Below are 11,432 nucleotides of genomic sequence, written 5' to 3' on the forward strand. Positions count from 1 at the left end.
CCATTAACAGACCAGCCTGGTGGAGGCCACATCACTATTGTTTTCCCTCCCATAGATCTGTGCAAATATTGATTTTCTCTTGAAGCATGAGTCAAAATAAGCTCTCTCTGTAGTCGACTGGAAGCTTTTTACTTGTGGGCGAGTCATTTTTGACCTAAAGAGCGAGCGGAGAGCAGAGGGAGACGTACTGAAGGACATCTGGATTCTGGGAACCAGTAGTCACTGTAATCCGATTACTGTTTTTCAAGTAACTAAAGGATTACAAATGCAGAAAAAAATTATTAGATTACTGCGTTACTGCGCTACAAAACGTGTGGCGTAGTAACGCTATTTTAAATCAGTACTGAACTAAATTTGTATTTTAAATCAATCAGTCAAGTTTATTTGTAATTAAAATTTCAGCAGCAATGCAGTTCAAAGTGCTTTACATCATAAAAAGACAGTAAAATGTCATTGTTACACATCAAAATGTTGGTCAACGTTTCATTTTATTTAAACACTTAAATGAAATGAAGTTTAGTCAGGAGTTTAACAGAAGAAAGAGTCGATTTTCTTACAATATGCAGAGGAAACCTATAAATATTTAACAATATTCTTCCAAAAGAGATCTGCATTAGTCAATGTTTGGTGATGCAATGTGCATAAAGGTAAGAGAGGGGCAACAAATCCAGCTCTGAGAGTTTCACAAGATGGAAAATGCAGAAAGGACAGAATAAGGCTCAAAGGTAAATTGCTTTATTGCATTTTCAGGTTGTGTATCTTTTTCTTAAAGTAATTCAGTAAGGAATCACTCTTGAAAATAAGTAATTTGATTATTTTCCTATGGAAATAATTGGTAACTATGAACTATTTTCAACTAGGTTTGTCACAAGAACAAATTTTGCTGGACATAAATTGTCCCAGAAGTTATTTTGATAAACAATAATATTGTTATTTTGAGACCATTTTAAAGTAATATAACAGTAATGGCATAGTAATGCATAGAACAGACTCTCAAAGATGAATAAACTTTAAATTTTAATGAACATTTAACATTTGAACTGGAAGACATTTTAAATATCCAAAATAAATAAACAAAACAACGACAAGAATTGATTTTTAAGTCTTTCTAAAGAAAATTGTCACCAGACTGGAGACTTTTATCATCCAGTTCTTGGTAGAAAGAGAGTAAAGATAAAAACCCGATAAATCCTCCAAATGGAAATGATTGATCTTGTTTTCAGTGATTGTGTGATTATTGGATCCCTCCCAGATTAAACCCTGTGACAGGGACAGCAGGTGTCAGGGAAGACGGAGGAAAACTCTCCGCCCTGCCTCCTGATTTACTTGCATCGCCATCCTGCATGCATGAGCTGCTGCCTCCAGACTATTTTAGCTCTCAGATTTGTCGAGATGTTTGCACTGGAATACTATCCAGGCTCTGATTGTAAGCTAGTGGGTGTGCAGAACTATGCATACACAGAGGCAAAGCACACCTTACACTCGGTGCGCGTCATAGCCTCAAACGTAAACAGACTGGAACTCCGTGCATCTCCGTTCCTGTGGGCCGGCGGCCCGGTTATGTTCAGGGGGATTATCTGGCTCATTTTCCCTCTTAAGAGCTGCAGAAACAAAACAAACGGCTGTCCTGAGCGGCCTAGCCGCGGGGAGAGCTTAAATTATTTAATGCATGAAAGGCAGCCCTTAACTTTACTTTACCTTTCTGTACTTTTTGTCCTTTACTCCCTTCCTGTTTCCCTTCCTGATTGAAAAACTCTCTGGGTTTTCCCAGAGATGCTGCAGTAACTGATACCTGCGGGGGTGAATTCTCCTGTGGGAGCGCCGCTTTGTTCCCTGAATGTTACCAACCTGTCCAGCCGCCATGCAGGTGTCTGCATGGGTGTGTCTCCACAGCCACTGGCTGGCAACAGGGCTGGAACTATCGATTACCTTAGACATCGATTATTCAATCAATTAATCGGGTAAAAATCAGGGATATTCTACTTTTTTTTTTTTAACCTCTTAAGCTTCTTCTATAGTAATATTAGAAATACATTTGAGCAATATTGCTTTGTATTATAAATAAGAAAATAAACCTTTTATTGCAACTAATGATTATATTAGTTATTGATTATTTGATTGATTAATCGGATAAAAAATGTAGCACATTCTAACAATTTCTTTTTTATTTAACCACTTAAGCTTTTTCTATACTGTTATTAGTGAATTTTAGCAATATTTTTAGCATTATTTTATTTTTTTAAAATAAGAAAATTAACGTTTTATTGCAGCTGTCTTGTTTGATAGTTCAAATATCTTAGTTTTGTCTTATTTTAAGTGAACTGACTGACAAGAAACGTTTTAGCCAGATATAATTGTCTTAAGTCAATTATTCCTCAATATTGATGAAAAGGTTCTAGTTCCATTGGCAGATTATTTAACTTACAACATGGAAACATTTATTGTTATAAGTGAAATAATGCCAGTGGAACCAACAGCTTTTCATAAATACTAAGGAATAATTGACTTAAAACAAGCTGAAAAGTTACTTCTAGGTTAGTTGTGTTTTATTTAAGATATCTGAACTGGAAACTTGGTAAGATTTTGTGTTTTTACAGTGTGGGTTTGTTGTTATTTCAGCAAACTAACTTTTCTTGTCTGTTTACTCCAGCTAGCAATTAATCAATTAATTATAACGATACATTTTATTTGTCTTTCTTGACACTCTGGGTCACCTTACATAGTTTATCAAAGCAATAGTCAATAATCAGTTGGCTAATCGATTAATCAGGATTAATCGTTTCAGTCCGGGTTGACGTCTGTCCTCCTGTCTGTCCTCCTGTTGACGAAGACGCTGATGTCATATTATCTCTCTCCTGCATTATTGAGTGGCAGCTCTGCCTTTCAGGAGGTCAGAGGCTGCATTACAGCCAGCCTCTACTGCCCCCATCAGGCGACTCAAGGGAAGTGCAGCAGCCAGGAAGTGAACTGGATCCCTTATCTGCATTCATGCAGCTCTTATTTATCCACAGTACCAACAAGCTGCCTCCTTTATAGATTTCCTGTCGCTCCCGATGAGAACATTTCAAGAGCGTTAATGTCGCGTCTCGCCTCAGTCTCCTGTTAACACGGCGGCCGTGTTCTCTCCTTCAGTCAGCCGTGCTGGCCTGCCTCCCCGGCCCAGATTGTTAGCGGTGATGAGGAGAAACACGATAATGGAGGAGGAGATGTGATGTAAGTACGCTCTCAAGCACACTCGCAGAGAACAACTTGAGATAATCTGCTGGACAGCGGGACGAAGATCCGTCTCACACACTTCATGTCCCAGAGGAAGCAGCGTTCAGCGGAAAAGAGCGTGACCCGTGACCCGCCGCGCTGAAAGACTGCTGTTGAAGGATATAGTATACCTGTGAGAGTTATGTGTTTGGCTTGTCCACAGAAACGGTGGATGGGGGGGGGAGTATGTGCGGATTGCAGCTACATTTTCTCTCCTGGTAAGATTCTGCTTCTCTGGCTGAGTCCGGGTATCGATACGAACAGCTCTGCCTGTGGATAAACAACCCACCGGGGGAGATTTGCACACAGGGAGCCTAAGCCCGCGTTGCTCATCCAAACAGTCAACTCGGTTTGCCGTCTCTCTCTCACAGGGCTACATTTTCTCTAGCTTAGGAAGGAGGGGCAGATGGAGTGAAACCGGAGCCGCCTCAGGAATGCAGGGGGTGTTTGTGGAGGACTGGAGAGGAGTTTAGAGGGTGCAGGAGGGGGTGGCTAAAGGGGTAGGATGGGTGATTAGGGGGTGACAGCTGAGTGCTGACCCCTCTATAATGACAAATCATCTGGCAGGTGTGTGGCTCCCTCCTCCCTGCAGCTCCTATCATTCCCAGGCCAGGAATCCTCAGTTGGTGCTGGAACGTACTGCGCTAAAGGAAGATTTCCGGGCATTTGTAGAGTCATCCTGCAGGGTTATGACTTGGCTTTTAAACAGATTCAGCATTTATCATATAGATGCGCTTCTCTGTGCCTGTCACTCACCCTCGCTCTGCATTTAGGCCTTCAGCTGCTTTAATATACGTACAGTTAAAACAAGGAGTTTACACACTGTGTTGAGGCTGAAGTGATTAAATGTGATTAATGCTATTGGAAGAGGATCAGGGCCAATGGGAAAAAAAATAATCTGACTTTAAGCTGAGAATTCTGACTTTTTAATTTTTTAGAAATTATAGTCTGAATCTGGAGAAAATAGTTAGAAATCTGAGAAAAAATATTTAATTTTGAGAAATAAGTCAGAATTTTTAGGGAAAAAGTCAGAAATCTGAGAAAAAAGGCAGAATTCTCAGAAAAGATTTAGAAATTTTGAGGAAAAAAATCTGAATTCTCAGAAGAAAGCCTGAATTCTGAAAAAAAAATCAGAATTTGGAGAAAAAAAAATTTGAATTTTGAGGTAATAAGTCAGAATTCTGAAATAAAGTTTGAATACTCAGAAAACAGTTCAAATTTTGAGAAAAAAATCTGAATTTTGAGGGAAAAAAAGTTTTTTTAATGTTTTTTCGGTTCAATTGTTTATTGAAACGATCCCCAACTACTCTAGCTAACTAATCTAACTGAAGTGAACAGGTTCAAAAAGAGGCAACTTGCTGAAAAAACTACACAATCAGAGCAGCAATTAAACCAAAACTGTACAAAATATTTACACATTTAGCATTTAACATAAAAACACTTTTGTCTTGAGGAGTCCTGAGGAGTTTCTACCCAAAACTCCTCAGGACTTTTAGCTTCACTGTTTCAAATTATGAATAAAGATTGTATCTAGTTTGCACTGGGAACAGGCAGAGGAACGTTTTTCAGATTATCTGACTCATGTCAAACTGTCACAACAAAGTTTACTGCACCTTTAACAGACTCTCCCACCTGAGTTGTGGTTCTCTGTGGCTCCTCCAGAGTTTCCTGTCTCTTTAGTTCAAACTACTTTCTGTCCATTTCATGAAACCAAATTAAAGTAAAAACATTAGAGTGTGGTTTTAACATAAAGTGTTCTGAATACTAGACTGTAATTAGCATTTTTGTGTGAATATTGTTAGTCTTTTGATTCTGTGAAGAACTGGGTTTGTATTATTCTTCCCATTACAAAAAGCTAACCTAGCTTCTTCAAGCTTCCTTCATTGCAAAAACTTTAAGCGTAGAAACAGACAAAACCACAAGCGCAGATTCTTCAGTGAGTTTTGTTTAATCCCAATCCCTCAGACGCCTTTTCTGTGGTTCGCATTTCGATTAAGCGTCTGCTTGCTGTGCCATTACACGCTTATTTTCTTTCCATCTCAGTTTGGCTTCCACGGCCATTTTTAATCTAGATCCAGCCAACACATGGGGTCTGCATTTCCGTTTCTGGAGCTTCCCTACTCTTCGTCATCAGAAAACTCAAACATTTCCATCCCGCTGCAGCATCACTGAGCACAAATACTAAGAGAAGCCACAAGTTCTCATCTGGAAGCCATGCTGAACATTTCGCCACTTATCCTTTCACTCTGAATTAGAGACGGTGCAGCTCTGTGTTTCCCAGGCAGTGGGGGAAAACCTGCTGTCGTTATTAACAGACGTGGGTAGAGTACCAAACATGGTACTCAAGTAAGAGTAGCACTACTTCAACATATTTTTACTTGAGTAAAAGTAAAAAGTAGCTCTCCACGAATTTGGTAAAAAGTCTACTCGGTAACTACTCTAATTATTTAATCATTTAATATTTAAAAATTACATGACCAAATGGGCCAAAATATAAAGTTAAGAGGAATATTTTAGTATTATAAGGATCAAAATGATAATAATTCATAGAAGTGACAAAAAAACAACAAAATCTGGCAAAATAAATGTTTCCAAATCAGTTTCTTTCAATAAAAATTTTAAAATATTTTAACAGAAACTGCAGGAGTGTGTCTGTGTCTGATTTTTTGATTGAAACATCTGTTTTTCATTCAGTGGTAGAAAATCCAGAAATAGTAGAAATACTTCATAATAAAATTACTCAAGTAAAAGTAAAAAGTACTTTTTACTACTTTCGTAGTAAAAATACTCCTAAAGTTTTTTTTGTTTGTTTTGTTTTGTTTTGTTTTAAAGTAACTCAAATAAATGTAATTGAGTAAATGTAACTAGGTACTATCCCACTCTGGTAATTCTTTACTTTTACTTGAGTACGGTTTTGGAAACGCTGTACTTACTATGCTGTACTTACTATGCTGTACTTTTTACTTTTACTTGTGTAACATTGTTATGAAATATGACTCCACAAATTTGCATTATAATATTGTAATTACCATAAAACATTTACTTTAACAACGGTAAACCCCAATAAATAGTGTCTAAATGGTATTTTGGTTTTATTTTGTGGTTGATTTGCGTGTTTCACACAAAAACTATGATGTCATACAAGGAAGAGGCGTGTTTGAGATGATAACTTAAAAAAAAAAAAGAAAGAAGAAACCTCTACATGAGCTGGGCCTTTTGAAATTGTTGCTAAAAATGTGCTATATATATAAAATTACCTAATTATACCAAATTAATTTTAGTGTGTTTTAATTTCTAAATTTGAAGTCAGAAACCAGAAAAAAAAACATCTAAAACCCAACTAACTGAACCACACTGTAAAAACACAAAATGTTACAAAGTATTTTTTTTTTTTCTGGTGAAAATATCTTAGTACACTTGAATTAAAACAACACAAACTCAGAAGTAAGTTTTCAACAAGACATAGGTGTTAATTTTATGTCAACAATTCCTTATTATTAATGAAAAACTGCTAGTTATCACTGAAATAATCTGCATTTTGTTTTTACAGTGTAAATAGGAAACATTTTACTGATTTGGATTTAATGTTGGAAAGTGAGATTTTTTTTAAACAATGTATCTAAACTTGTGTTTTCCATTGTAAATGGTGGAATTTAAAGAATTAATATAAATTAATTCATGCTGTTGCTGATTTCCAAATGTTTGGGGAAAAGAAGCCTTATCCCAGTTGCAGTCTGACACACACACACACACACACGCGCACACACACACACACACACACACACCCACACACACAGACACACTCAGAGTCCTTCAGTTGTCTTCGTCACCTGTGCTCGTCTTTTCCAGCTCCCCCGAAGCGACATGATGGGCCGCTGCAAAGTGACCCATATTTACCCAATAATACAAAGCTTTGAAAAGACGCGTATCGGGTTGCAGCTAATGCTCCAGTGGGGCCTGGAGAGTGAAAGATGTTACCGGCCCAAACGTCTTGGATTTCAGTGCCTCGTGAACAAAAGGCAGTCCAGTCTTTGTGAGGAAAGTGAGAACCAGGGGGAGTGGTGGAGGGCAGACTGGTAGGGAAAGGTTTAGAGAGCCTGTTTCACAGGGTTATATCTTTTTAATGAATGTGTTGCGTCTTATTTTCTGTTTCCTGAATGCGTTTTATCACCATTTCTGACTGCAGTCGAGCAACAACAGTTTGATTTATTGTTTGGCTTCACCTACATACAGAGTTAGTTTAAAGCTATGTTTCCATTCACCACAATTCAAATTGGAGTTATGAAAATAAACCAGCTTAATGGAACCATAACCCACAAAAAAAATTATGTTTTTCAATAAAACGTTTTGCACTAGAATTTTTCAGCGATATCAAAATGTGCATATTTCACAAAACTGGAATGGAATTTTTTTTTTGCATCACATGAGCGTGTTTTACTACTGACAGAAACAACAAAGAAGATGGAAGAGGAAGGAGGATGATTGATCTTTAATGACTGATCATGTCAGCAAACTTATTAATGTATTTCTTATTTATTGGAAACACTGCAATTGGGAAATTGTGATTTTTCGACATCAAGTTTTCATATTTGGAATGAAAACAAAGTGTTGGAAACAGCAGTTTTAAAAATCAAAAACTTTTGATGAAAGGATGAGGCGGCTTCTCTTCCGTGTCAAAATGTGTGTATATGTGTTTTTTTGCATGAAGCTAGTTTGTATATAGCAGCAATGCTCTTATTTTTTAGCTAGTAGCTGTTTTGCCATTGACTTTAAAATTGCACAAATTGGAATTACAAAAATAAATTTGCTGAATGGGAGCAAACCAATTTTGAAAAAAACGTACGTTATTCAAAACTGTCATAATCCACTCAAAAACACAATTTCTCAGTTGCGTTGAATCCATTAAATAAGAAACACAAATAATATCACACATGAATTGGTCATTAAAAAACACAGTGCCATCATCCTCCAACTACTTCCTGTGGTCTTCTTTGTCTTTTCCACCAGTAGAAAGATTTGTTTGTTGATCTCATAATTCTTGTGATGCAATAAAAAGGGGTTCCAAAAGAAGTTATTATTAATATGCTAATTTTGATATGACTGGAAACCACCCCTCCACCCAGCGCAAAAACTGGGTTTTTCTGAAATTGACGAATTTCCATTAATCAAATTTATTTCCATAACTCTAATTTGCGTAATTATATGGTAATTAGAAATATAAATAGAAACATGCCTTTTTCAGTAGAATGAGGTGGATTTTCAACTGTATAGAAATTTGCGGGGGGTTTGTGTATTTTTCACACTAGTTGTGATCGACAACCGGAAGTTACTACTTATGATAAAGAAGAGGACAGGAAGTGGTGGGATAATGGCGGCACGACTTGTTTTTTTTTTGTTTTTGTTTTTTTTTAATTCATCATGTTATTAAAACTTATTCACGTGTAAATTATGTTCATTCAACCATAGCGGAATATCGAAAATGTTGTAATGGAAACGCAGCTGTAGGACTCCGTTTACAGGAAGATGCGGACGGAGGCGCCGAGTTAGCGGAGCGGAACCGAAGCTAAACTCTGCCGTTCTGGGTGAGAGCGGGTCGGACAGGCTCGGTTTATAAAGATGATTTCACCTCGTACTCTTCATCTGCAGCACTCTTCCTCGCCTTCACGCTCTCCTTTGGCTCTGCCTCTCCTTAGGGGCTTGCAGGTATAAAGTTACACAGAGCTCTCAGCTTTCTTGGAAGGAATGACCACATGAGTAGCTCGGGGATTAGATTAGCAGGAAGAGCAGACTTAGGCGGGCCGTAAATAGCCCACTTTTTTCACCATTAAAAAGGCCCGGTACAATATAATCAATAGATAGCACTCATCTGATGCAGGAAGCCATATGAGAAGACCTCCCTCAAGTGCTCTGAAGGACAGGCTACAGCAGTGTGGGCCTAATGAAGTTATTATTAATCACTGGGGCTGCTGTGTTGTTTCTCTAGTGGGTGATGAGAGCGCTGATCTGATTGGTATTCTGTGACTTTCTCTTTCCTGGTGTGCTTTGATTTTTGGATTCATGTCACATCAGCCTAGTTTCCCAGTCTGAAACGGTTAATCTGATTATTGAAATAATCTTCAACTAAATTAGTAACTGATTAATTGCTCGCTGCACCTGCAAATTGCCTTTTTTATATCTGCACATTCCAGCTAAGAATATTCTGAGGTGTATATAGACAGAATATAGGTGACTATAGTTTCAGTCATATACAAATTATTTTCCACCATTACTTTGATGCCCCCAGTGGCAAAACACCCCTGTACATGGCATGTAGTTCATAATCTCTTTTTGCACCATTACTCAAAGCAGCAATTAAGCCAAAACTTTACCTTTTTTTATTTTTTTCATTTAAGGTAAATAAAATAACTAGGCAGAACTCCTCAAGTGCTGGTTTTAGCTTCACCTGGTTTGTATTCTGTGAAAAATCTCCTAATTAAGCAGCTTTTGCTATCCGATTATTAATCTGTTAATCCAACAGATCAACTCTGTACTGCACTGATGTTAAGTCAAGCAGAAAGTGCTGAGTTTTTCTGAATAATAGAATAACAGAACTACTTCCTTCTCCCTCGCTATTTTTTTTCTTAATTAAAACTTCTTACTAAAATTGTTATCTAGTTGTCATGGTAGGGGAAGGTTTAGCATGTTATATTGATAACTTAACAGCTAAAGCCAATGGTAGAGCAGTTTTGTGCCCTCCAGCATGGAGATGGGGGCGGGATCTTGCTGCAAGGGGTCTATATATGCTCTTGGGGGCCCTCTGGTGGCGTGGGGGGCCTAACAGCCCCACATACACCTCCACGCTGTCGCTCTCTGCTATCCTCCAGGCGTTAGGTTACCCTGTAAAGCAGCTTGAATGGGTCCAGAAATCAGAGTGCTGTCTGCGCTCCTCATCCTCACATCACTTTGAAGTTTCCTCAGTTCACAGGAACCGGGGGCTGCAAAGCCAGCCTTGTGTGAGGGCTTCGGAGCTGTCTGCCAGAGAAACGCCAGACGGGGGGCGGCATTAGGGAGAAATCTGACATGTTGTCTGAGTTGCTTTAGGATGTTACTTTTCCGGCTTTGTTGTAAAAAGATTGTGCAGACAGAGGATTAGACGTAGCTGAGGCAGCTGTAACCCAGGAACAAGATGTGGAGATTATCAGCAGCTCATCTGTTTCTCGGCTGTTTGAAGAAAGCTGGTTGTGTCTGTCAGCACTGAGAAAACGAAACATGTAGCGGATGATAGGGTACAGATTTCTAAGTAATCAATCTCATAATTTATTGATGAATCTGTCTGTGTGCTGCATAGTTATCCCTCCTTGGATTTGAGTCAAACCCTTCATCTTAATGATTTATGTTAAACAGTTTCAAATCTGAACGCAGCAATGCTGTTTTTTCCTCATTCCTCTTTAAATGCATTTCTCCTTTTCTTTTTAGTTTGTCCATTCTGCATCCTCTAATTTCTGATTTATATTTGAATACTTATTTGCATTGATCATATTATTGTCAGTAGCAGGACTTTGAAATGACTGAGCTGATCACAAAAAAATCTTTATCTAGAATTTTTTTTCTTAATTTGAAGATGTTCTTCTGGTAAAATTGTCTTTATTACAGTAATGTAGCTATAGTTTATGTAATTACACAACAATTCTCAGGAGGAATTATTAAAATAAAAGCCACCTTTTGAAAATATTTTATTTTTTAGAAAAAAAAAGTAAGAAAAAATGTGATTAAAATTGTTAATTTTGATCCGATATGAAAGAAATTGACTTTTATTTTTAAATTATACCAACAATATGACTGAAAAACATAAGCATTTCATATCAGTCTATCGATTATTATTGATTAGTTTCTTCATTTAAAATATCAGAAATACTACCGAACCAGTCACGACCTTTCCACGCCATTGCTTTTTTAAGCAGTTATAACTGCTGTGCAAGTTACTCAGCAGGTTGTTGCTAGGTAACCATAGAACAGTGAGTTGCTAGGTAACCAGAGAGTGAGAGAGTTGGCTAATGCCAACAGAACTTGTACTTTAAGGTTCTGGGTTTATTTTCAGATACTTTGAGAAGTTTCTGTGGGTAAGTTTTCAGATCAGGTGAGTTTGTGGTAACTGCACAGACTTTGATGAAACTTTCAGCTGCAAATTCCTCAACTGT

At 37.7% G+C, this 11,432-nt stretch overlaps 1 protein-coding gene across 1 annotated transcript in view; it reads left to right on the top strand.

Moving 5' to 3' along the window:
- The window catches only part of mnat1 (MNAT1 component of CDK activating kinase), a 58,270-nt gene that overhangs the window by 43,454 nt on the left and 3,384 nt on the right, over nt 1-11,432 (top strand). The window lies entirely within an intron of this gene.

The sequence above is a fragment of the Gambusia affinis genome, linkage group LG16 (genome assembly GCF_019740435.1).
Source record: "Gambusia affinis linkage group LG16, SWU_Gaff_1.0, whole genome shotgun sequence".
In the NCBI taxonomy this organism is placed as follows: Eukaryota; Metazoa; Chordata; class Actinopteri; order Cyprinodontiformes; family Poeciliidae; genus Gambusia; species Gambusia affinis.